At 35.3% G+C, this 27945-nt stretch overlaps 3 long non-coding RNA genes across 3 annotated transcripts in view; 2 read left to right on the top strand and 1 right to left on the bottom strand.

Moving 5' to 3' along the window:
• LOC309628831 overlaps positions 1-5599 on the top strand; it is a 411047-nt gene extending 405448 nt beyond the window's left edge. The window contains exon 2 of the long non-coding RNA XR_014244733.1: positions 5074-5599. This is a non-coding gene — a long non-coding RNA (uncharacterized lncRNA). The remainder of the gene's footprint in view (positions 1-5073) is intronic.
• Positions 1-27945, top strand: part of LOC309628838 — a 1199959-nt gene that overhangs the window by 547998 nt on the left and 624016 nt on the right. The gene's annotated exons all lie outside the window — the stretch shown is intronic.
• Positions 15250-23551, bottom strand: LOC309629172. The gene is made up of 2 exons (XR_014244906.1): positions 22259-23551; positions 15250-22210 (listed from the first exon to the last, which is right to left on the bottom strand). It is a non-coding gene; the product is annotated as an uncharacterized lncRNA (long non-coding RNA).

The following is a 27945-nucleotide window of genomic DNA, read 5'->3' as shown; positions in this document are numbered from 1 at the left end:
AAACAAGTATTAGGGATATAAAATACAACATAATAACTATAGTTAACACTGCTGTAAGATATATAGGGAAGTTATTAGGAGACTTAAACTAAAAGTTTCATAACAAGGAGAATTTTTTTCTTTTTTTTCCTTTCTTCCATCTTTTCATTTTACCTATATGAGATGATGAATTTTAGATGAACCTATTGTAATCATTTCAAATACATGTAAATCAAACCTTCATGCTGTATGCCTTAATTGTATACAGTGCTATATATTAATCATTTCTCAATAAAATTGGAAAAGAAAATTATGGGGTTAAAAAAAAAAGACGGTTTATTTAGCCTTAGAAGTAAAGTAACACTAGAATTATCTCAGTAAAATATAAAAAGAAGCTCAAAAAAATTAAGCTCATCTGCAAGTTAATTAACTGCCTACCAGAATAAAACTTCTCCCTTTTTTAAGACAACACAGTCTAAACATTAATAAACTACCATATGCAAAGTGCAGCAAAAATAGCAAATTATTAAACTGAGATATAAGAGAAAAGCCAGTCAATAGCCACAGACTCAGAAATAATGAACATAATGGACTTTGCTGACACAGATTTTAAAATAATTTTTACAACTATGTTTAAGGATTTAAAGGCAAATGGGGGAGAGAGGAGAAGATGGCGGAAGAGTAAGACACAGAGATCAATTTCCTCCCCACAGATACATCAGAAATACATCTACACGTGGAACTGCTCCTATACAACACCCACTGAACGCTGGCAGAAGACATCAGACCTCCCAAAAGGCAAGAAACTCCCCACCTACCTGGGTAGGGCAAAAGAAAAAAGAAATAACAGAGACAAAAGAATAGGGATGGGACCTGCACCAGTGGGAGGGAGCTGTGAAGGAGGAAAGGTTTCCACACACTAGGAAGCCCCTTCATGGGTGGAGACTGCGAGTGGCAGAGGGGGGAAGCTTCGGAGCCACGGAGGAGAGCGCAGCAACAGGGGTGCGGAGGGCAAAGCAGAGAGATTCCTGCATAGAGAACTGGTGCCAAGCAGCACTCACCAGCCCGAGAGGCTTGTCTGCTCACCCGCCGGGGTGGGTGGGGGCTGGGAGCTAAGGCTTCGGCTTCGGTCGGATCGCAGGGAGAGGACTGGGGTTGGCGGTGTGAACACAGCCTGAAGGGGTTAGCACACCACAGCTAGCCGGGACGGAGTCCAGGAAAAGCTCTGGAGCTGCTGAAGAGGCAAGAGACTTTTTCTTGCCTCTTTGTTTCCTGGTGCACGAGAAGAGGGGACTCAGAGCACCACCTAAACGAGCTCCAGAGATGGGCGCGAGCCGCGGCTATCAGCGCGGACCCCAGAGACAGGCATGAAACACTAAGGCTGCTGCTGCCGCCACCAAGAAGCCTGTGTGCAAGCACAGGTCACTATCCACACCGCCCCTCCTGGGAGCCTGTGCAGCCCGCCACTGCCAGGGTCCCGTGATCTAGGGACAACTTCCCCGGGAGAATGCATGGCGCGCCTCAGGCTGCTGCAACGTCACGCCGGCCTCTGCAGCCGCAGGCTCACCCCGCATCCGTACCCCTCCCTCCCCCCAGCCTGAATGAGCCAGAGCCCCCAAAGCACCTGCTCCTTTAACCCCGTCCTGTGTGAGCAAAGAACAGACGCCCTCAGGCGACCTACACGCAGAGGCGGGTCCAAATCCAAAGCTGAAATCCAGGAGCTGTGCGAACAAAGAAGAGAAAGGGAAATTTCTCCCAGCAGCCTCAGGAGCAGCGGAGTAAAGCTCCACAAACAACTTGATGTACTTGCATCTGTGGAATACATGAATAGACAACAAATCATCCCAAATTGAAGAGGTGGACTTTGGGAGCAAGATATATTATTTTTTCCCCTTTTCCTCTTTTTGTGAGTGTGTATGTGTATGCTTTTGTGTGAGATTTTGTCTGTATAGCTTCGCTTTCACCATTTGTCCTAGGGTCCTGTCCGTCCGTTTTTTTGTTTGTTTGTTTGTATGTTTTTTACTTAAAAAAATCTTTTTTTCTTTTTTTCTTAATAATTATTTTTTATTTTAATAACTTTATTTTATTTTATCTTACTTTATTTTATTTTATCCTCTTTCTTTTTTTCTTTCTATTTTTTCTCCCTTTTATTCTGAGCTGTGTGGACGAAAGGCTCCTGGTGCTACAGCCAGGCATCAGGGCTGTGCCTCTGAGGTGGGAGAGCCAACTTCAGGACACTGGCCCACAACAGACCTCCCAGCTCCACGTAATACCAAACGGCAAAAATCTCCCAGAGATCTCCATCTCAACATCAGGACCCAGCTTCACTCAACGACCAGCAAGCTATAGTGCTGGACATTGTATGCCAAACAACTAGCAAGACAGGAACACAGCCCCATCCATTAGCAGAGAGGCTGCCTAAAATCATAAGGCCACAGACACCCCAAAACACGCCACCAGACATGGACCTACCCACCAGAAAGACAAGATCCAGCCTCATCCACCAAAACACAGGCACTAGTCCCTTCCACCAGGAAGCCTCCACAACCCACTGAACCAACCTTAGCCACTGGGGACAGACCCCAAAAACAACAGGAACTACGAACGTGCAGCCTGCTAAAAGGAGACCCCCAAACACAGTAAGTTAAGCAAAATGAGAAGACAGAAAAACACACAGCAGATGAAGGAGCAAGGCAAAAACCCACCAGACCTAACAAATGAAGAGGAAATAGGCAGTCTACCTGAAAAAGAATTCAGAATAGTGATAGTAAAGATGATCCAAAATCTTGGAAACAGAATAGACAAAATGCAAGAAACATTTAACAAGGACCTAGAAGAACTAAAGAGGAACCAAGCAATGATGAAAAACACAATAAATGAAATTAAAAATACTCTAGAACGGATCAATAGCAGAATAACTGAGGCAGAAGAACGGATAAGTGACCTGGAAGATACAATAGTGGAAATAACTACTGCAGAGCAGGATAAAGAAAAAAGAATGAAAAGAACTGAGGACAGTCTCAGAGACCTCTGGGACAACATTAAACACACCAACATTCGAATTATAGGGGTCCCAGAAGAAGAAGAGAAAAAGAAAGGGACTGAGAAAATATTTGAAGAGATTATAGTTGAAAACTTCCCTAATATGGGAAAGGAAATAGTTAATCAAGTCCTGGAAGCACAGAGAGTCCCATACAGGATAAATCCAAGGAGAAACACTCCAAGACACATATTAATCAATCAAAAATTAAATAGAAAGAAAACATATTAAAAGCAGCAAGGGAAAGACAATAAATAACACATAAGGGAATCCCCATAAGGTTAACAGCTGATCTTTCAGCAGAAACTCTGCAAGCCAGAGGGGAGTGGCAGGACATATTTAAAGTGATGAAGGAGAAAAACCTATAACCAAGATTACTCTACCCAGCAAGGATCTCATGCAGATTTGATGGAGAAATTAAAACCTTTACAGACAAGCAAAAGCTGAGAGAGTTCAGCACCACCAAACCAGCTTTATAACAAATGCTAAAGGAAGTTCTCTAGGCAAGAAACACAAAAGAAGGAAAACACCTACAATAACAAACCCAAAACATTTAAGAAAATGGGAATAGGAACATACATATCGATAATTAACTTAAATGTAAATGGATTAAATGCTCTCACCAAAAGACACAGACTGGCTGAATGGATACAAAAACAAGACCCGTATGTATGCTGTCTACAAGAGACCCACTTCAGACCTAGGGACAAATACAGACTGAAAGTGAGGAGATGGAAAAAGATATTCCATGCAAATGGAAATCAAAAGAAAGCTGGAGTAGCAATTCTCATATCAGACAAAATAGACTTTAAAATAAAGACTATTACAAGAGACAAAGAAGGACTCTACATAATGATCAAGGGATAAATCCAAGAAGAAGATATAACAATTGTAAGTATTTATGCACCCAACATAGGAGCACCTCAATATATAAGGCAAATGCTAACAGCCATAAAAGGGGAAATCGACAATAACACAATCATAGTAGGGGACTTTAAGACCCCACTTTCACCAATGGACAGATCAACCAAAATGAAAATAAATAAGGAAACACAAGCTTTAAAGGATACATTAAACAAGATGGACTTAACTGATATTTATAGGACATTCCACCCAAAAACAACAGAATACACATTTTTCTCAAGTGCTCATGAACATTCTCCAGGATAGATCATATCTTGGGTCACCAATCAAGCCTTGTTAATTTAAGAAAATTGAAATCGTATCAAGTATCTTTTCCAAACACAATGCTATGAGACTAGATATCAATTACAGGAAAAGATCTGTAAAAAATACAAACACAAGGAGGCTACACAATACACTACTGAATAACGAAGTGTAATCACTGAAGAAATCAAAGAGGAAATCAAAAAATACCTAGAAACAAATGACAATGGAGACACGACGACCCAAAACCTATGGGATGCAGCAAAAGCACTTCTAAGAGGGAAGTTTATAGCAATACAAGCCTACCTCAAGAAACAGGAAACATCTCAAATAAACAACCTAACCTTGCACCAAAAGCAATTAGAGAAAGAAGAGCAAAAAAACCCCAAAGTTAGACGGAAAGAAATCATAAAGATCAGATCAGAAATAAATAAAAAGAAATGAAGGAAACAATAGCAAAGACCAATAAAACTAAAAGCTGGTTCTCTGAGAAGATAAACAAAATTGATAAACCATTAGCCAGACTCATCAAGAAAAAAAGGGAGAAGACTCAAATCAATAGAATTAGAAATGAAAAAGGAGAAATAACAACTGACACTGCAGAAATACAACAATCATGAGAGATTAATACACGCAACTCTATGCCAATAAAATGGACAACCTGGAAGAAATGGACAAATTCTTAGAAATGCACAACCTTCCGAGAGTGAATCAGGAAGAAATAGAAAATATGAACAGACCAATCACAAGCACTGAAATTGAAACTGTGATTAAAAACCTTCCAACAAACAAAAGCCCAGGACCAGATGGCTTCACAGGCGAATTCTATCAAACATTTAGAGAAGAGCTAACACCTATCCTTCTCAAACTCTTCCAAAATATTGCAGAGGGAGGAAAACTCCCAAACTCATTCTACGAGGCCACCATCACCTTGATACCAAAACCAGACAAAGACGTCACAAAGAAAGAAAACTACAGGCCAATATCACTGATGAACATAGATGCAAAAATCCTCAACAAAATACTAGCAAACAGAAACCAACAGCACATTAAAAGGATCATACACCATGATCAAGTGTGGTTTATTCCAGGAATGCAAGCATTCTTCAATATACGCAAATCAATCAACGTGATAAACCATATTAACTAATTGAAGGAGAAAAACCATATGATCATCTCAATAGATGCAGAGAAAGCTTTTGACAAAATTCAACACCCATTTATGATAAAAGCCCTGCAGAAAGTAGGCATAGAGGGAACTTACCTCAACATAATAAAGGCCATATATGACAAACCCACAGCCAACATCTTCCTCAATGGTGAAAAACTGAAACCATTTCCACTAAGACCAGGAACAAGACAAGGTTGCCCACTCTCACCACTATTATTCAACATAGTTTTGGAAGTTTTAGCCACAGCAATCAGAGAAGAAATAGAAATAAAAGGAATCCAAATCGGAAAAGAAGAAGTAAAGCCGTCACTGTTTGCAGATGACATGATACTATACATAGACAATCCTAAAGACTCTACCAGAAGACTACTAGAGCTAATCAATGAATTTGGTAAAGTAGCAGGATACAAAATTAATGCACAGTAATCTCTTGCGTTCGTATACACTAATGATGAAAAATCTGAAAGTGAAATTAAGAACACACTCCCATTTACCATTGCAACAAAAAGAATAAAGTATCTAGGAATAAACCTACCTAAGGAGACAAAAGACCTGTATGCAGAATTTTATAAGACACTGATGAAATAAATTAAAGATGATACAAATAGATGGAGAGATATACCATGTTCTTGGATTGGAAGAATCAACATTGTGAAAATGACTCTACTACCGAAAGCAATCTACAGATTCAATGCAATCCCTATCAAACTACCACTGGCATTTTTCACAGAACTAGAACAAAAAATTTCACAATTTGTATGGAAACACAAAAGACCCCAAATAGCCAAAGCAATCTTGAGAACGAAAAATGGAGCTGGAGGAATCAGGCTCCCTGACTTCAGACTATACTACAAAGCTACAGTAATCAAGACAGTATGGTACTGGCACAAAAACAGAAACATAGCTCAATGGAACAGGATAGAAAGCCCAGAGATAAACCCACACACATATGGTTACCTTATCTTTGATAAAGGAGGCAAGCATATACAGTGGAGAAAAGACAGCCTCTTCAATAAGTGGTGCTGGGAAAACTGGACAGGTACATGTAAAAGTATGAAATTAGAACACTCCCTAACACCATACACAAAAATAAACTCAAAATGGATTAAAGACCTAAATGTAAGGCCAGACACTATCAAACTCTTAGAGGAAAACATAGGCAGAACACTCTATGACGTAAATCACAGCAAGATCCTTTTTGACCCACCTCCTAGAGAAATGGAAATAAAAACACAAATAAACAAATGGGACCTAATGAAACTTAAAAGCTTTTGCACAGCAAAGGAAACCATAAACAAGACCAATAGACAACCCTCAGAAAGGGAGAAAATATTTGCACATGAAGCAACTGACAAAGGATTAATCTCCAAAATTTACAAGCAGCTCATGCAGCTCAATTACAAAAAAACAAACAACCCAATCCAAAAATGGGCAGAAGACCAAAATAGACATTTCTCCAAAGAAGATATACAGATTGCCAACAAACACATGAAAGAATGCTTAACATCATTAATCATTAGAGACATGCAAATCAAAACTATATGAGATATCATCTCACACCGGTCAGAATGGCCATCATCAAAAAATCTAGAAACAATAAATGCTGGAGAGGGTGTGGAGCAAAGGGAACACTCTTGCACTGTTGGTGGGAATGTAAATTGACACAGCCACTATGGAGAACAGTATGGAGGTTCCTTAAAAAACTAAATATAGAACTACCATACGACCCAGCAATCCCACTCCTGGGCATATACCCTGAGAAAACCATAATTCAAAAAGAGTCATGTACCAAAATGTTCATTGCAGCTCTATTTACAATAGCCAGGACATGGAAGCAACCTAAATGTCCATCATCAGATGAATGGATAAAGAAGATGTGGCACATATATCCAATGGATATTACTCAACCATAGAAAGAAACTAAATGGAGTTATTTGTAGTGAGGTGGATGGAGTTAGAGTCTGTCATACAGAGTGAAGTAAGTCAGAAAGAGAAAAACAAATACAGTATGCTAACACATATATATGGAATCTAAGGGAAAAAAAAAAAAAGGTCATAAAGAACCTAGTGGCAAGATGGGAATAAAGACACAGACCTACTAGAGAATGGACTTGAGGATATGGGGAGGGGGAAGGGTAAGATGTGACAAAGTGAGAGAGTGGCATGGACATATATACACTACCAAACATAAAATAGATAGCTAGTGGGAAGCAACCGCATAGCACAGGGAGATCAGCTCGGTGCTTTGTGACCACCTAGAGGGGTGGGATAGGGAGTGTGGGAGGGAGGGAGACACAGAGGGAAGAGATATGGGAACATATGTATATGTATAACTGATTCACTTTGTTATAAAGCAGAAATTAACACACCATTGTAAAACAATTATACTCCAATAAAGATGTTAAAAAAAAACAAGGCAAATGGGGATTTCAATACAAAAAAGAAAAGAAAATACATAAAATAAGAACCAAATGTAAATTACAGGTCTGAAAACATATTCATATAAGGATCAAAAATAGATAAATGTTTTGAAAAGATTAACTTCATAAGAGATATTTCAGAATAAGTAAAAACTAAAGTTGAAACCACTGGAAGCAAAAATTATCCAAACAAAATCAGAGATAAAGGCTTAAAGAAATGGAACAATGTATCAGTAAATTTAGGCAGTATCAATAACTCTATCATATTTGTAATTATATTCCCAGATAAATAAGGAAGAATATTAGGACAGAAAAAACATTTAAACAAATTTTAAAAATGGATTAAATTTTTCAAATTTTATGTAATCCATAAACCTAGTGTTTTCAGTAACTCAAAAAACTCCAACCTGAATAAGAACAAATTAACAAAATAAAAATATGTGGAATATCATAATCAAATTACAGAAAAACTTTGATAATAGAAAATATTAAAAACAGCCAAAGAAAAAAGGACCCATTATACACCTGGAAGCAAAACTAAGGAATATCACTGACCTCCTAACAGAAACAATGCAAGCCAGAAGACAATGTTTTAAGGGCCAAAGAAGGTGAGATAGGACTGTCAAATAAGTTTCCTCATACAGTAAAAAATATTCTTCAGAAATTAAAAAAATATAAATATCTTTTTAGAGAAAAAATAACTGACAAAATTTTTTACCATGAGAACTAGATACAAAATACATTAATAAAGAGAATTTTTAATGTGGATGGAAAATACCATAAAAAAATTGAATATAGAAAGAAAATGAACATGCTTATTGACCTCTTAGCAAAAATAATAGCAATATGTTGAGTGTGAGCTTTAATATATATAAAAATAAAATACATGCAAATCTACAAAGAAGAGGGGAGAAATGGATGTATACTCTTAGAAGGTTTTCATATTACATATAAGGAATATAATATTAATTTGATGTAGACTGTGATAAGTTTTGATTAAACTCTATAATTCCTAGAGCTAGTACCTAAACAAAGCTAGTACCTAAAACTAATAGGAAATAAAAGAGAATATTTAAAATAAATTCAACTAGGGAAGAGATATAAATATGGTGGAGTAGGGGGATGCAGAACTCACCTCCCCCCATGAACGTCTCAAAAATACATCTACATGTGGGGCAATTTTCACTGAAAACTAAATGGAGACTGGCAGAAAGACCCTTGTACAATTGAGGCTGTAAAAAGGATCCACATGGAATTGGGTAGGAAGGGAAGAGAAGCTATCAGGTTGGGAGCTGTGCCCCTAGGAGGGGACTCAAAATGGGACGGGATTACACAGGTGGAGATCCTCTACCCGTTAGAGGATCTGGGGAGTGGTTAGAGCTGCATAATGAGTATCCCAGCCTGGAGTCTGACACTGGGAATACGAGTTCCCTTGGCTGTTTGGAGGGCTGGTGGAATTAACAGGAGGAGTATGCGAAGCCTGGACTCTGCCCATGAGAAGGGTACACACATTTGCTTACTCCTGAAATAAGGCAGAGAAGGCAGCTTAAAAATGCATGGGATGATGACCAATGTCCTGCAACCACCCTGGCGTACACCCCAGCCTTAGCTGAGTGCCTGCAACTGCCCGACTTGCTTCACAACACAGTTCCAGACTGGGGCAAGGGCTTCTGCGACCAGGGGGAGAGCTCATTTGGGAGGGATGGAACTGGCCCAGACCCAGAACAGTGTCTGAGCAGGATGGAGACAGCCATTACTGGCACTTACAGAGGCAGTGCATTCAGAAGATTTCCCAGACTCTAAATGCAGCCAGGGCCACCACAGCCCACGCCCAGGCCCATGCAAGGTGCCTGCAACAGCTGTGCAGGCTCTGTGGTGCAGCTCTGCACTAGGGCGAGGGTAGCATCAGCTAAAGGGAGAGCTCAGTTGTGAGGGACAAAGGCAGCTTAGACCTGGAGTGGTATCTGAGTGAAGCAGGGGCAGTCATTACTAGTGTTTATGGAGATAGTGCATCAGAAGCAATCCGGGCTAGGTCCAGGGCCACCACAACCTGCAGCCAGGCCCAGGCTGAGTGTCCACCCATCCCATCTTGCTGTGGCACTGCTACTCCCTAGGGCAAGGGAGCTGGTTCTGGGAAAGGTGAGAGCACACACTTAGAAGGAAGAAAGCCAGTTTGGATCTGACCCTCAGGGCTTCTCCCCACCACCAATGTGGTAGTGTTAGCCACTGAGCAGAGGAGAAATGGTGGCTCACACCCCTCCATCTCTAGCCCCACCTCTTAACAAGGTGACAGCTGCAAGAATACCCAGGAGCAAGACATGACTTGTGCTCATAACAGATCCACATCTCCCACTAAAGCCAATGGGGACAGACTGACTATATAGGGATGCTCCCACATGAGGACATTTCTTCAAGACTGGGGTAGCTAACTGTTTCACCTAATTTCATAGAGACAGAGACAGCTAAGTGGATGAGAAACAGAAGAATTTATTTGAAATGAAGAACAAAAGTAAACCCCTGGGGAAAAAAAGAACAACAACTAATACAACAGAAATAAATAATTTACCAGCTAGAGAGTTCAATGCATTAGTTTAAAAATAATGCTCACTGAATTAGGGAAAAGAATAAATGAACACAGAGAAAATTTTAACAAGGAAGTAGAAAATATAAAAAAAAGAACTACTCAGAACTGAAGAATATAATTACAGAAATAAAAAACACACTAGGAGGAATTATAAACAGACTAAGTGATAAAGAACAGTAAAGTGACCTGGAAGATAGAATAATGGAAATCACCCAGTCAGAACAGAAGAAGAAAAATAATGAGACAAGTGTAAGGACATCTAAGACAACAGCAAGTGTACCAACATTCACATTATAGGGGTTCCAAAAGGAGAAGAGAGAGAGAAAAGGGTAACAAATACATTTGATAAAGTTATGGCTGAAAACTTTCCCTAACCTGAAGAAGGAAACAGATATTCAGGTACAGGATGCACAGAGGGTCCAGAATAAGATGAACCCAAAAAGACCAACACCAAGACATATCATAAGTAAAATTGCAAAAGTTAAAGAGAGAATTCTAAAGGCAGCAAGAGAAAAACAGATATGAAAAAGAGAACCCTCATAAGGCTATCAGCTGATTTTTCTGCAGACACTTAGCAAGCCAGAAGGGAATGGCATGATATATTTAGAATGCTGAAAGGGAAAAATCTGCAACCCAGCAAGGTTATCATTTAGAGCTGAAGGAGAGATAAAGTATTTCTCAAACAAGCAAAAACTAAGAGTTCATCGATACTAACCCTACCCTAAAAGAAATGTTAAGAGGTCTTCTCTAAGTGGAAAAGAAAAGGACATTACAAAATGTAAGTATCTATAGGAAAGATAAAATCCCACTAGCAAAGGCAAATATATAGTAAAGTCTGAGGATCAACCACTTAATAAGCTAGTACAAAGATTGAAAGAAAAAATCTTGTAAGATCTACTATAACTACAATAATCAGTAAAGGGATAAACATGAAAATGTAAAATATGACATCAAAGACGCAAAATGGAGTTGAGAGGAGTAAAAAATGTAGATCTTTTAGAATGTGTTTGAACTTAAATGACTACCAATTTAAAACAAGTAGATAGGTCAACATATATGAATCCCAAAGTAACCATAAATCAAAACCCTATAAGATACACAGAAACTAGACAGAAAGGAATACAAGCATACCACTGAAGAAAATGATCAAATCCCAAGGGAAGAAACTAAAAGAAGAAGGTAAAGAATAACTACAAAAACTACCAGAAAACAAGTAAAAATGGTGATAATTACATACCTATCCATAATCAATTTAAGTGTCAATAGAATAAATGGTCAGATTAAAAACATATGGTAGCTGACTGCATAAAACAAGAGCCATCTATATTCTGCTTAAAAGAGGCTCACTTCAAGGCTAAAAACACACAGACTGAAAGTGAGGAAATGGAAGAATATATTTCATGCAAATGGAAATGACAAGAAAGCAAGGGTAGCAATACTCATATCAGAAAAATAGACTTTAAAAAACTAAACCTATACCAAATGACAAAGAAGGACATTATATAATGATAAAAGAATCAATACAAGAAGGCCATATAACTTTCATTAACATATGCACCTAATACAGGAGCACCTAAATATATAAAGCAAATATTAGCAGACATAAAGGAAAAAATTGACAGTAACACAATAGGGGATTCTAACATCCCACTTAAGCCAATGGACAGATCATCCAGACAGAAAAAATCAATAAGGAAACAGTAGTCTTAAATGACAATAGTATAGTTGGACTTAAAACATATCTACAGGACATTCTATCCAAATACAGCAGAATACACATTCTACTCAAGTGCGCATGGAACATTCTCCAGGGTAGATCACACGCTAGGCTACAAAAGAAGTCTCAACAAATTTAAGAGGCTATAAATTATATCAAGTATTTTTTCTCTACTACAACAGTATGGAACTACAAATCAATTACAGGAAGAAAAATGGGAAATACACAAACACATAGAGACTAAACAACATGCTACTAAAAAATCAGTTGGTCAATGAATAAATCAAAGAGGAAATCAGAAAATACCTCAAGACAAATGAAAATAGAAACACAACTTTCCAAAATCTATGGATGTAGCAAAAGCAATTGTAATAGTAAAGTTTATAGTGATAGAAGCATAGCACAAGAAATAAGAAAAATCTCAAATAAGCAACCTAACCTCTCATCTAAAGGAATCAAAAAAAGAAAAACAAACTAAACTCAGAGTCAGCAGAAGGAAGGAAATAATAAAGATCAGAGAGGAAATAAATAGAGATCAAAAAAGGAATAGAAAAGATCATTGAAACCAAGAGCTAATTTTGGAAAAGATAAATACAATTGATAAACATTTAGCCAGGCTCCTCAAAAAGAAAAGAGAGCAGACCCAAATAAGAAATCAAAAGGAAGAAATAACCAATATCAAAGAGATACAAAAAAACATAAGAAAATACTATGAACAGTTACATGCCAACAATTGGACAGCCTGGGAAAAATAGACAAACTTCTAGAAACACACTGTCTTCCAAGATTGAATCAGGAGAAAATAAACAATCTGTGCAGACTGATAACTAGGAGTGAAATTGAATTTGTAATAGAAGAACTCTCAGCAAACAAAAATTTAGGACTGGATGGCTTCACAAGGAATTTTACCAAACATATAAAGAAGAAATAATACCTATCCTTCTCAAACTACTCCAAAAAATTGAAGAGGAAGGAGTACTCCCAAACCCATTCTACAAGGCCACTGTTACTGTGATACCAAAACCAGGCAAAGACACTGCAAAAATAGCAAATAACAAGCCAATAAATCTGATGAATACAGATGCAAAAATCCTCAACAAAATATTAGCAAACAGAATTCAATAAGATATAAAAGGATTATACACCATGATCAAGTGGGAATTATTCCAGGGATGAAAGGATGGTTTAATATCAGCAAATGAATCAATGTGATACACCATATTAACAAAAGATAGGATAAAAATTCCATGATAATCTCAATAGACATAGAAAAAGCATTTGACAAAATTCAACATCCATTCATAAGAAATCTCATCAAAATTGGTATGGGGGAACATATCTCAACATAATAAAGACCATTTATGACAAGCCTACAGCCAACATAATACTCAGTAGTGAAAAGCTGAAAGGCTTTCCTCTAAAATCAGGAACAAGACAATGATGCCCGCTTGCACCACTACTATTCAATATAGTATTGGAAGTCCTAGACACAGAAATCAGACCAAAAAAAGGCATCTAAATTGGAAGAGAAGTCAAGCTGTCACTATTTGCAGATGACATGATAATAAATATATATATATATATATATGCACATATATATATATGACTCTAAAGTCACCACCAAAAACTATTACAACTAAAAAATGAATTAGTAAACTTGCAGGATACAGAAATCTGTTGCTTTTCTCTACACTAATAATGAACTATCAGAAAGAGAGAACAAACAAAAAAAAAAATCCCATTTAAAATTGCATCAAAAAGAATAAAATAACTAGGAATAAACAAACAAGTAGGTGAAAGACCTGTAATCTGAAAAGTATAAAATATTGTTGAAGGAAACAGAAGAGGATACAAAGAAATGGAAATATATCCCATGTTCTAAGATTGGTAGAATTAATATTGTTAAAGTATCCATATTACCCAAAGCAATCTACAGATTCAATGCAATCCCTATAAAAATACCCATGGACTTTTTTCACAGAACTACAACAAATAATCCTAAAATGTATATGGAACCACAAAAGACCCAAATGCCAAAGCAATCTTGAGAAAAGAGAACAAAGCTGGAGTTTCCACATTCCCTGACTTCAGACTATACTACAATCTACAGCATTATCCTGGCACAAAAACAGACATATAGATCAATGGAATAGAATAGAAAGCCCAAAATAAAACTACACACCTATGGTCAATTAATCTACAACAAAGAATATAAGTATATACAATGGAGAAGACAGTCACTTCAACAGGTGATGCTGGGAAAACTGGAGAGCTACATGTAACAAAATGAAATTAGAAAATTTTCTCACATGGCATACAAAATTAAACACAACATGGACTAAAGACCTAAATGTAAGCCTGGAATCCATAAAATTTCTAGAAGAAAACATAGAACATTCTTTGATGTGAATCATGACAATATTTCTTGTATCTATTTCCTAAGGCAAAAAAAGCAAAAATAAACAAATGAGTTCTAATTAAACTTAAAAGTTTTTTTCATAGGAAAGGAACCATCCACAAAATGAAAAGACAATGTACTAAACAAGAGACAATATTTGCAAATGATATGACTGATAAGGGATTAATATCCAAAATACATGAACAGCTCATACAACTCAATAAGCATAAAAACAAAACCCGATTAAAAAAATGAACAGAAGACCTGAATAGTCATTTTTTTCCTAAGAAGATATCCTAAAAGGCACATGAAAAGATGCTCAACATCGCTAATCCTCAGAGCAAAGCAAATCAGAACCACAATGAGATATCGCCTCACACTTGTCTGAATGGCTATCATCAAACAGTCTACAAATAACAAATGTTGGCGAGGATGTGGAGAAAAGGGAACCCTAGTACTCTGCTGTTGGGAAGGTTAATTAGTGCAGCCACTATGGATAACAGTATGGAGCTTCCTCAGAAAACTAAAAATAGAATTGTCATATGATCCAGCAATTCCAGTTGCTAGATATATGTCCAGAGGGAAAAAAACCCCACTAATTTGAAAAGATACATGGACCTCAATATTCATGGCAGCATGATTTACAATACCCAAGATATGGAAGCAACCTAAATGTCCATCAACAGATGAAGTGGATTTAGAAGTGGTTTATATTTACAACAGAATAATACTTAGCCATAAAAAAATGAAAATTTTTGAATGAAATTCTGCCATTTGCCACCACATGGATGGACCTAGAGTGTATTATGCTTAGTGAAATATGTCAAAGACAAATACTGTATGTTGTCACTTACATGTGGAAGCTAAAAAATAAACAAATGAATATAACAAAACAGAAACAGACTCACAGATAAAAAGAACAAACTAGTGGTGTTACCAGGGGTGGGAGGGAATGGGGGAAAGGTAGGGGATTAAGAAATACAAACTATTATGTATAAAATAAATAAGCAACAGGATATGTTGTACAGCACAGGGACATATAGCCATTATTTTCTAATAACCTTAAATGGAGTATAATAAAAAAGAAAAATCAAACCTCTGTGTTGTACATCAGAAACTAATATAATATTGTAAATCAACCATACTTCAATTTAAAAAGATAAAGAAATTTAACTAACTCGAAAGGAAGCAGAAATGGAAAAAAAAAAAAAACAAATGAGACAAGTAAAAAAAAATGGTATAAAGTACAATATAATGATATCGATAATTATTTTAAACTTAAATGACCCATGTACTTCAATAAAATGCAGAAATTTTCCATTTGTATTCAAAAGTAAGGGTAATTTACCTGCTACTTATAATGCTGACGCTTAAATATAAAATCAGACAATCATAAAGCAAAAGGATAAGAAATCATAAGCAAGCAAATAGCAGTAGAAGGTTACTGGGATTATATTATTATTGATTATATTATTATCAGACAAAAGAGACTTGGTAATACCACGGACAATTACAACAGACTGAGAGATATATTTCTTAGGAAATGATAAAATTATCAAGAAGACATAACAATCCTAAAGAAACCTAATAATAGAGCTTTAAGATAAATAAGTAAAAACTGACAAATCTAAACTGGAAATAGACAAAGCTAATGTTATTATTGGAGATTCCAACATTTCATTTATCAATAATTGTTAGAAAAAGAAGAAAAAATTCAGTAAACGTGGAATATCTGAACAACTTTCCAACCAAACATTCAAAAACAGCAGAATACATTTTAAAATGAAATATTCCCCATAGACAGTGTGCATAGCGGTAATGATAGATATATAGATGAGTAAAAGAGGATAGAGAGTGAAAAAATAAACACAAACTTATAGGGTGGATTTATTCTCTACAAAGTGCCAAGTTAGTTCAATGAAGAAAAAACAGTCTTTTTAATAAATGATGCTGAAACAATTGAATATTTCTATGGGAAAAATAAAAACAATATTTCCTCCCCCAAAATGGGCAATTTTGAATAGACGATTCACAAAAGAAGTTTGATGAATGCCAACAGCCGTATGAAAATGTGCTCAATGTTAGTCACCCAGAAAATGCAAATTAATACTATTATAATGAGATAACACTACATAATTATTCGATTTGCTAAAAATCAAAATGCTTGACAATAACCCAGTTTTGGCAAGGAAGTGGAGCAATTGGAACTCTCAGAGATTTGTGATTGAAATACACAATGATATAGTCATCATCAACTCATTAATAAGTAAGCAAATTGTGATATCCCAATATCACAGAATACTACTCGGTAATAAAAAGAAACAACATACATCAAAAAACATGGATGAATTTCAAAAGCCTGCTATGTGTAAAAATTCAAACACAGAAAAGTAAACATTATGATATCATTTATATGAAATTATAGAAAAGGAAAAACTATGGCAGACCAGTGGTTCCCAGTGGTGGGAGAGGGTGGCCAGAGGAGGCATGGACTCCCAAAGAGCCCAAGGATACACTTCAGTTGGTTGGAAATGTTCTGTATATTGATTAATGGGCTAATGACTATATACAATTGGCAAAATTCATAAAACTGTACACTTAAAAGGGTAAATTTTTTCTAGTTTAATTTTTTATAATTGACTTTTGTTTTTCAGCTAAAACAAAGTTCATACAATTCAGAACTTGAGATTTCACTGCCTCTTTTGCAAAAATTGAAGCTCACTCTGGTCCAAGCATATCTCTTCCGATTCCTTTACCATTTCAATGTACATTAGCCACTGGCATACTTCCACTCCTACTAGCTAGGACTGCAATTTCTTATCAAAGTTCTTGCCCTTAAGGCTGCCAGATCATGTTTTACATGTTCTACCAGGAAAAGCCAGCACCCCCTCACCTTTTGTAACCCATGGGTTGACTGATGTGTGGGATAATAATTCAAATGCTCCATCTCTTCTCTCTTGTCAGAGACACTCTGAATTGGTATATACTTATGCTAGCTCCAGAGATCCCCTGCAGGATGGAGCTAAAGTTTCCCTACAAAGGACTTTGCCTGTTATTGAGCCTTGTCCCAATTTTCTTACTCTCTTTCTGATTTTTACCAGAAGGCTTCTTTATAAATCACTTACACACAAATGTTCATCCTTGGATCTCCACTGATATAACCTAACCTAAGTAAAAGAAGACATTCTTTGGTGCTATTCATGAGCCTTCCAGTTAAAAATAAGAAAATTCCAATTAGAATTAGATAAGGTTTAAAATAAACTGGAATTGTATTGGCAGAAGTGCCTGGACTGTCAAGGTTCTCATAATGCCTTATATCTTTTTTCTTTATATCAACCTAAATTATCTCTTGTTGCATAGGGTTAACTCTATACAATGCATAGGCAGGTGGGGTGGGAAAGGCAAATATTTATACACCACCAGAGACTATCTGAAGCCAACTCTGTTTATGAGATATAAAATGAAGGTGAAGAGCTTGAATATTAAACTGCTAAGGGAGAGAAAGTAAGTATTTTCTGTGTTTTTTTTGGTTTTGTTTTAAATATTTTTTCTATTTCCAATATGTCTCTATAGAAAGATATGTACTGAGATACACTTTGGATATTGGCTTTATTGAAGGACAGGGGACAGAGTACATTGTATATGGCAGGCACTTATTAAATATTTGTTAACTCATTTTTTTTGTTGAATAGTAGTAAAATGTGCTTTAAAAGAAAAAAAATAAGATGACTAAAAGCCTCTGGTAGAAACTGGTCAAGCAAGTACATATTCATATTATTTGCTACTTGAAAAAAATTAACATGTTTTACCTGATACTTAGGTTACAGAATCAATACAGTTTCTCTAGCCAAATTGTAGACACTGATATTCATAAAATGAGAAGACAGTACCAAGAAAGCAATAAGGTTGAGTTTTTGGTTTTTGTTTTTTGTTTTTTTGGCCATGCCACGCCACGTGAGGGATCTTAGTTCCCCGACCAGGGATCAAACTTGCACCCCATGCAGTGGAAGCACAGAGTCCTAACCACTGGACCACCAGGGAAGTCCCAACAATAGGTTGAGTTTTGTGTGATTGCTTGATTTTATTTTGGAATGAAAGTTTTTTTTTATTGTTTTTACTTTAACCTATTATGAGGCAGACTATCAATATAGAGTATATGCAGAGATTTTGGGGGGATCAAAAAACATAAAATATCTGCATTTTATAAAATATATTTCTTTTGAAATTTTTATCAATCACATTCATAATTTTTTACTAGTAAATGTTCCACAAGGTGTTTAAATAATTATTTTCTATTAATATGATAATCAACTGAACAAGGAAGAAGAAAAGAATGTTAAAATACCTCTCCTGGAGGAAATTACAACCAATAGAGATATATCTTAAATCAATACTAACTATAAATTTACCTCCTCTACTCCTGGGACCATAACTAGAAATATACACCAGAAGCCCATGAGGACTTCTGTTATGGCATTAAAATCAATGACCACAAGAAATAAGAAATAATTAATATTGTGAAATCACCCCTGAGTGGCATAACATGTTATTCAATTATGTGTTGTCTTGAAAGTAAAATATTTTGAAGGTGACAATAATGATGATGATGATGATGGTCGGCAAGGAGGGAGAAGGTGGGGAAGAAAAAGTTAGCAACGGAGGAGGGTGAAGAAGAGAGAGAGAATTGATGAGGACAAAGAGAAAATGTAAGAAATATGGACAAAGGGGATGCAGGGAAACAGGCAGGGGAAAAGCAAAGAGAAAAAAATATTTTATGTAAATTTAGTTGAACCCTTTAGAAATTACTTTATTGGTCATTAAGAGTTTAGAATGTTACATTTAATTTCACTCAGTAATTTTGTCATTTTCTTAGCATATATATGAGGGTTTTTAAAGTGAGAAACAAAAATATATTTAATGATTAAAATCTTAGTTTTATAATGTCAATGTGAGATGATAAATACCAACATATATCGACATATATCTATGTATCTATATGCATACATTCATACAGATATATACCCTTACATATTCTTATCCATATGTATAAGTATATAGACACAGGATTACACAATTTTTTCTATAATAAACCCTATTTTTCCTTCATTATTATTCAGAAAACTCACTTAATTTTGCACACAGATTTTGAAAGGATTACTTATATTACCTGCCATGAAAACTGGATTCAGTAACTCTCCTCTCATTATTCTCATACATAGACAGTGTATGACTTCACCCTTAGCAGTCTGTGTGTGATGCTTTTTAATGTTTTGTGCATTGACAATCGGCAGGTAAATTTCTTAGGAGTATAGACAACATATGCCACACAACACTCAGAGTAAATGTTTCCTTGGGTGGCCTTTCAGGCATAGTACTGGTAAATTAAGTCAAACCTGAAATAAGTGGTATGAGGGAGGTAATGAAAGTTGAAAAGTGATTAAAAAAAAAAAAAAACAGGGCTTCCCTGGTGGCGCAGTGGTTGGGAATCTGCCTGCCAATGCGGGGGACACGGGTTCGAGCCCTGGTCTGGGAGGATCCCACGTGCTGCGGAGCAGCTGGGCCCGTGAGCCATAATTACTGAGCCTGCGCGTCTGGAGCCTGTGCTCTGCAACAAGAGAGGCCACTATAGTGAGAGGCCCGCGCACCGCGATGAAGAGTGGCCCCCACTTGCCGCAGCTGGAGAAAGCCCTCGCACAGAAACAAAGACCCAACACAGCCATAAGTAAATAAATAAATTAATTAAAAACAAAAAAAACCAAAAAACTAGTAAATGGCTATTTTGCAAGATAAATGTACATAGTTGGCATGAGCTACAAATGTGTATTAGAAAAAACCAAAATTTCTCATGAAATATGCAAATTCTTCTGTTACTTTTAGGCTAGCTTCCACAGAGTTAATTTATCTTCCGAAAGAGTAGTTATTTTTTTTCCTGCAAGGTTCAATGATATAAACTCTACTGAATGCAAAGATCAAGGAATGCTGGGTGTGAGAGGCAATGATAAAAGAAGAAATGCCATCAGTGCTCAGGACTCTAAACTTCTAAGCTAGGTACAAAAGTTCAAAGATTCTCAGAACCTGGACATTCTTCCTCAGCACAAATCTGACTGGGTGCCATTGAAATCTTGCTTAATGTATCCGCTTGGCCAAAGATCTAGCTGCACTTGGACTGACACTGGGGGTTCTTTTCTTGTTTTTACTAAGTAAGCTTACAGTTTTGTGTTGTGTCACAATATCCGAATAAGCAAGATGAGTGTTCCTTCTTCTGAGGTTTGGGCCCTCTATTAGTTTGCATCTTCTAAGTCCTTTCAAATTCAGGTTATATTCTCAGTAATCTGTTTGCTCCCAAATCTAGTCATCTGAAGGTTCTCTCATTAAACAAATGTAGAACTATTAGAAATTAAAGCATATATCTAATTCGATTTCATCACAAAGTACAAATTTAACTTTAATTAATCATACAGTTTAAGACAAACCATTTTTAATCTATAAATCTTAATATAGGTTTACTTTTTGCTAAGGGTGATAGTGGGACTTGTATGCAACTCTTCTTGTATTCCTTATTACCTGTTAAACCAAAATATACTCAGTATTGAATTCTAAATATCATAATGAATTAAGATCCTGTCAATTGTTTATTTTGTTCTAGAAGATAAAAATATATTCTGGAAAAATTTTTGTGCCATTTTAAGCTCAACTCCGAGAGTGAAAAATTACTCAGAAGAGTTTAAGAATTAGTCTCAAACACGGTATTGAACCAAAAGTCATTAAAAAATTAAGGGCTTATGTGTTGAAAGAATGTGCATATTCTACCACAGTTTTAAAAGTATGGTGATTCTAAAAGTTAGCAAAGTATCCTACAAATAAAAATTGAAATTATAAACTGTGAGAGTAGCTAGCTACTAAATTTCTTATAAAAAATAAAATATTTTACAAAAAGAGTGGAAACAATTTGCCTAGAATATATAATAAGCTTATATATGCACATATACACAGACACACAAGTAGAAATATTTACATGCAATATTCTTTTTTCTCTTTCTATAGCCTCTCTATAGAGTCCCGCCAGTGTCTTCATTTTTTCCTCCAGGTAGAAGTAATTTGAAACACTTAAATAGACTAGGAGGAAATATTTGAGGTATGCTCGAAAAATTCTTTTGAATAAAAAATGTTTGTAAATAATAGTAACAATTAGCATGTACTTATAATGTCTCTTACTAAACACCTTATGCCATTTTTCTTTTAGTAAATAGAAATATCTTTTTCAATACAAAGTATCATATGTCATAATTATCAAACATCCTTGATTTAAAATTTCATGTGATAGGGAGGCTAAGAATAGAGGAGAGAGTGTTGTTAGACTTTGAGGAGAGTTAGTTAGCATACATAGTTGTCATGATCTATAAAAGTCATTATTGAGCTATTGATACTAGCTAGACAGTGTGGGGAGAATTATAAATAATGCAGGAAGAAAACTGTTCTGAAGAGGAAATTAAGGAACGAATTGGTGAAAAAGATTAAAAGGAGTCTGGAAAAAGGTTTGAATTTCAAAATATAGCTTCAGAAAGTTCCAAAATATTGGGTAAATAAAGCCAGCCAATATTTTAGATTTGTAATTTTTCAACAACTGTGAGCAAGTATATATAAAATCTATATCTAAATAACAATATAACTTTTAAAAGCAGTTATAATTCATGTTTCATCTATAAGAATCCAATCATTTTAAAATGTGAAATTCTTTGTAATATTTTAAATTTTGTATTCAAGGATTTTGGATGTCCCCACTTCTGTAAGTAAAGCCAATTATGCCCATGACACTAATGGGGAAAAAAATGAAAACCCTGAATATGTTTTGTTTTTTTTTTCCTCTTTTTTTTTTTAAAATGTATTTATTTATTTTTGGCTGTGTTGGGTCTTCGTTTCTGTGCGAGGGCTTTCTCTAGTTGTGGCAAGTGGGGGCCACTCTTCATCGCGGTGCGCGGGCCTTTCACTATCGCGGCCTCTCCTGTTGTGGAGCACAGGCTCCAGATGCGCAGGCTCAGTAATTGTGGCTCACGGGCCCAGTTGCTCTGCGGCATGTGGGATCTTCCCAGACCAAGGCTCGAACCCGTGTCCCCTGCATTAGCAGGCAGATTCTCAACCACTGCGCCACCAGGGTAGCCCCTATGTCTTGTTTTAATAATAAAATATTCTAGATAATTAAAATGTTTAATGTGGAAGAAGAAGTTCACAGGTAGCAATATTCATACAGCATTCATGAATACATGCATAATAGATGTGAAGCAGAAAAACAACTTCAATAATTATTGTGCACAGTATACTGAATAGTATGATGGTCAGTAAAAGAGAAAAAAATGCAGAAAACCTGTATTTTATTAAATGTACATTAATGATGAAAATATTAAAAATCTTTCAAACTAACTCAACTTGGCTGCTTTCTCAATTCCATATTTATGCATTGTCTATTTAAAAAGCCTATGCATGGGCTTCCCTGGTGGCGCAGTGGTTGAGAATCTGCCTGCCAATGCAGGGGACACGGGTTCAAGCCCTGGTCTGGGAAGATCCCACATGCCGCGGAGCAACTAGGCCCGTGAGCCACAACTACTGAGCCTGCACGTCTGGAGCCTGTGCTCCGCAACAAGAGAGGCCATGACAGTGAGAGGCCCGCACACTGCGATGAAGAGTGGCACCCGCTCACCGCAACTAGAGAAAGCCCTCGCACAGAAACGAAGACCCAACACAGCCAAAAATTAATTAATTAATTAATTAATTTTTAGAAATAAATAAATAAAATAAAAGCCTATGTACAATTTACCCTCAAAGATAGTTTTCAGTTTATTATCAGTATGTAATTTATTAATTTATTATTTTTATAAGGCATACAAATTGTGCTTATGATCTATATTAACACAGCTAATGTTAAAAATAGCCAGAGTTGTGTGATAGCTACAGGGCTACTAAATGTGTTGATACACAAAATATTCATTAAATTTCCTAATATTTATGTAAATGAAATCCATAATATGAATTATACAAAGACACAAAATACCATCTAAGTTACTTTACCAATCAAATTTCTGGAGGCATGCAGTACATTTTTGTGTTTGTGTTGTGTTCTTGAGTGTTATATTTATGAAATATAAAAATTTTCTCTGCTCTCAAATATGTGGTACCATTAAATGCTTTTAGGTAAAATATTATATAAAATTATGATTGTTCCTACATTTTGCCAAACATGTGTATAAAAGAAAAAAATACAGTTAATCATGCAACTGTTATTAAGCAGGTGGCAATTTGGCATCATGCAGACAAACCATCTGGTTGATTGACTAAAATTTCACTTTTCTCAGATCTCCCCATAGCATATAAACGTGTCAAAGATTCCCAACATTTTTGAAAAACTGGCTGTGCTGTCGTGTTTTAAAATACAGTGATGCACCAAGTATATTTTATGACTTTATATAAGCTATTTAAAATATTTGTCAGGCTTTACTGAGTTTTTTTCTCTTGCTATTTTGCAGGTATGATTCCTTGGAAAATAACTAGTTTTCTATTTTCTTTAATTGCATTCTGTGTTTAATTCTTCTTCACTTTCTTCCTTAAACCTGACTTGTAGGCATTGGTGGCTACCTTGATACTAAAATTGTTACATAGTTTCAATAACTGATTGCTACTCCTGAACAACAGAGATGTTAAACTTATTTAATATACCTTAAAATGTTTGTCCTTCTATATTCTGGAAAATACCTTTTATTTCTAACATTTAATTGGACAACTTATAAAATAATATACAGTTGGCCCTGGAACAACACTGGGGTTAAGAGTGCCAACCCCTGTACCATTAAAAATCTGCATAGTCATCCCTCCCTATCCACAGCGGATTGGTTCCAGAATCTGTCATGGATACCAAAATCTTCACATGCTCAGGTCCTATAGTCAGCCCTCCTTCCACATCCTCAGATTCAACCAAGAGTAGGTTTTCTAATACTACATTTATTGAAAAAAATCTGTGTATAAGTGGACCCACACAGTCCAAACCTGTAATTTTCACGGTTCAACTGTATATTCATTATATATATTTTATATATACACTTATATATTATAAAATATTTTATGAATGTAACACTCGTATAAAATATATTTTACATTACATGTATGTAAAATTACTACTAAAAATCAGAGAATATAAGAGAGAATCAGCAGTACCACATTTGAAAAATAACCATAATTAATTTATGGAAAATATACTCTCAAATAAGTTTTATTTCCACATGGGCATACAAACACATGTTTTAATTCTGAACCAAATAAGGCTCATATATTAGATATTGTTTCAGAATGTACTTTTTCCCTTAAAATTTTGAGGTTATTTAGCGATAGTAATTCCTTTGGAAACATTTTTTTCTGCCCTTGAAGGGAAAAATACAAGTTACTGTTTTTTAATACATTGCATATTCTGTTACAGGGAGATGGGAAGAAGAGTTTTAAATGTCAAAATAAAATGGACTTTCCATATAATACATGTTTCAGTTTAGAAAGTACTTTCCCCTTTACTAATTATCTGCATACATTAAGGATGTGCCATTCTCCTTCAATAAAGTATATGTTCCTTTGTATGAGAAATGGGTCTATGTCTCATCTATCTTTGCATTCCCTAGTAGGGCATAGAGTAGTTGATGCAGGTTTTTATTAAATAAAAAATACCACCCTGTTCTAGTTGTTGAATTCATGTGTTTATATGAAAATCAGATATATTCTATTTTTTTTCTTTTATTGTTCCAAGTGCAATCCAGACTACCTGATTTTTGGCACCATACTTGTTTGTATTCATTGTGGAGCTAGCAAAACTGTCTTTATTTACACTATTTTGCTAATACTACTGTGTCTGTTTTTAAACAATAGACAGTTGCTACTTTTAATTATTACTGTTTTTAAACAGTGGATATTTACTATGCTTAATTACTATTTTTAAAAATCAAAGGACACTATGACCCTAATTAAAAACAATAGGGATCATAAGAGACTTCTATGAATAATTATAAGCCAACAAATTGGACAATCTAGAAGAAATGGAAAAATATCTAGAAACACACAAATTTCCAAGACTGAATTATGAAGAAATGGAAAATCTGAATAGACTGATTACTAGTAACAAGATTGAATCAGTAACCACAAATCTCACAACAAACAAAGGTCCAGGACCAGAGTGATTCACTGGTGACTTCTACCAAACATTTAGAGAAGATTTAATAACTATACTTCTCAAACTATTTCAAAAAGTTAAGAGAACACATCCAAACTCATATTAAAGGCTAGCTTTACCCTGAAACCAAAACAGACAAAGAAACTACACAAAAAGAAAGTTACAGGCCAATATACATGATGAACTTAATGCAAAAATTCTCAACAAAATATTAGCAACCAAATTCAACAATTCATTAAAAAGCTGGTACACCATAATAAAGAAGGATTTATTTCAGAGATGCAAGGATGGTTCAACATCCATAAATCAATCAATGTAATACACTGCAATAACAAAATAAAGGATAAAAATATTATGCTCATCTCAAGAGATGCAAAAAAAATCATTTGACAAAATTCAATATTTATGATAAAAACCATTTATGAGTTATAGAGGGAATGTACCTTCATATCATAAAGGTCATATATGACAAGCCCACAGCTAATATTATACCCAACATTGAAAAGCTGAAAGCCTTTTCTTGAAAATGAGGAACAAGACAAGGATGCTCACTATTGCCACTTTTATTCAGCATAGTATTGGAAATGATAGCTAGAGCCATTAGGCAAGAAAAAAGGCATCCAAATTGAAAGGAAGAAGTAAAACTGTCACTATTTGCAGATGACATGATACTGTATATAGAAAATCCCAAACTCTCCACCAAAAACCTGTAATCAATTCAGTAAACTTTCAGGATACAAATTAACATACAGAAATCTGTTGCACTTCCACACATTAATGATAAACTTTCAGAAATAGAAATTAAGAAAACATTTATAACTATCAAAAATAATAGAATGCCTAGAAATAAATTTAACCAAGGAGGTAAAAGACCTATACTTTGAAAACTATAAGACATTTATGAAAGAAATTTGAAGAAAACAAAACTGCAATGGAAAGACACACTGTGCTCATTGCTTGGAAGAATTAATATTGTTAAAATGTCCATACTACCCAAAGTAATCTACAGATTCAATGCAATCCCAATCAAAATACCAAAGACATCTTTCACAGTACTAGAACAAATAATCCTAAGATTTGTATGGAGCCACAAAACACGTTGAATAATCAAAGCAATCTTGAGAAAGAAGAACAAAGCTGGAGGAATCACACTCCTTGATTTCAAACTATACTGTAAAGCCATATTAATCAAAACAGTACAGTACTGGCACAAAACAGACACATAGATCAATAGAACAGAATAGAGAACCCAAAAATAGATCCATGCATGTATGGCCAATTAACCTACAATGAAGGAGGCAAGAATATATGATGAGGAAAAACTATTTCTTCATCAAATGGTGTTGGGAAAACAATTCAGCTACATGCAAAATAATGAAACTGGACCACTATTTTACACCACATACAAAAATTAACTCAAAATGAATTAAAGTCTTGAATGGAAAGCCTGAAACCATAAAACTCCCAGAAGAAAATATAGGCGCATAGGTGGTAAGCTCTTTGACATCGGACTTAACAATAATTTTTGTATCTGATTCCACAGGCAAGGGCAACAAGAGCAAAAGTAAACAAATGGGACTACATTAAGCTAAAAATTGTCTGCATGGTGAAGGAAACCATCAATAAAATGAAAAGGCAACTTAATGAATGGGAGAAGATATTTGCAAATGATTTATCTGTGAGAGGATTAATATCTAAAAGATATAAAGAACTCATGCAACTCAATATCAAAAAAATTTTTTGATTAAAAAATGAGAAGACCTTGATAGGTATTTTTTCAAAGAAGACATACAGATGGCCAACAGGCATATGAAAAGATGCTCAACATCACTAATCATCAAGAAAATGCAAATCAAAACTACAATGAGATACTATCTTGTATCTGTCAAAATGGCCATTATAAAAAAAGACAAAAAATAACAAATGTGGGAGAGAATGTGGAAAAAAGGGAACCTTTGTGCAGTGTTGGCTGGAATATAAAGCCACTATGGTAAAGCCACTATGTAAAACAGTATGGTGGTTCCTCAAAGATGAAAAATAGAACTACTTTATGTCCAGCAATTACACTTCTGGGTATTTATCTGAAGAAAACAAAAACACTAATTTGAAAAGATATATGAACCCTTATGTTCACTGCAGCATTATTTACAATAGGCAAGATATAGAAGCAACCTAAGTGTTCATTGATAGATGAATGAATAAAGAATATATTGTGTGATATATATACATATACATACATACATATATAAATAAATATATATATATAATG

The sequence above is a fragment of the Balaenoptera borealis genome, assembly GCF_965194805.1.
Source record: "Balaenoptera borealis genome assembly, chromosome: 5".
NCBI lineage: Eukaryota > Metazoa > Chordata > Mammalia > Artiodactyla > Balaenopteridae > Balaenoptera > Balaenoptera borealis.
The sequence above is the reverse complement of the archived record's forward strand: the minus strand, read 5'-3'. Positions and strand labels throughout refer to the sequence as shown.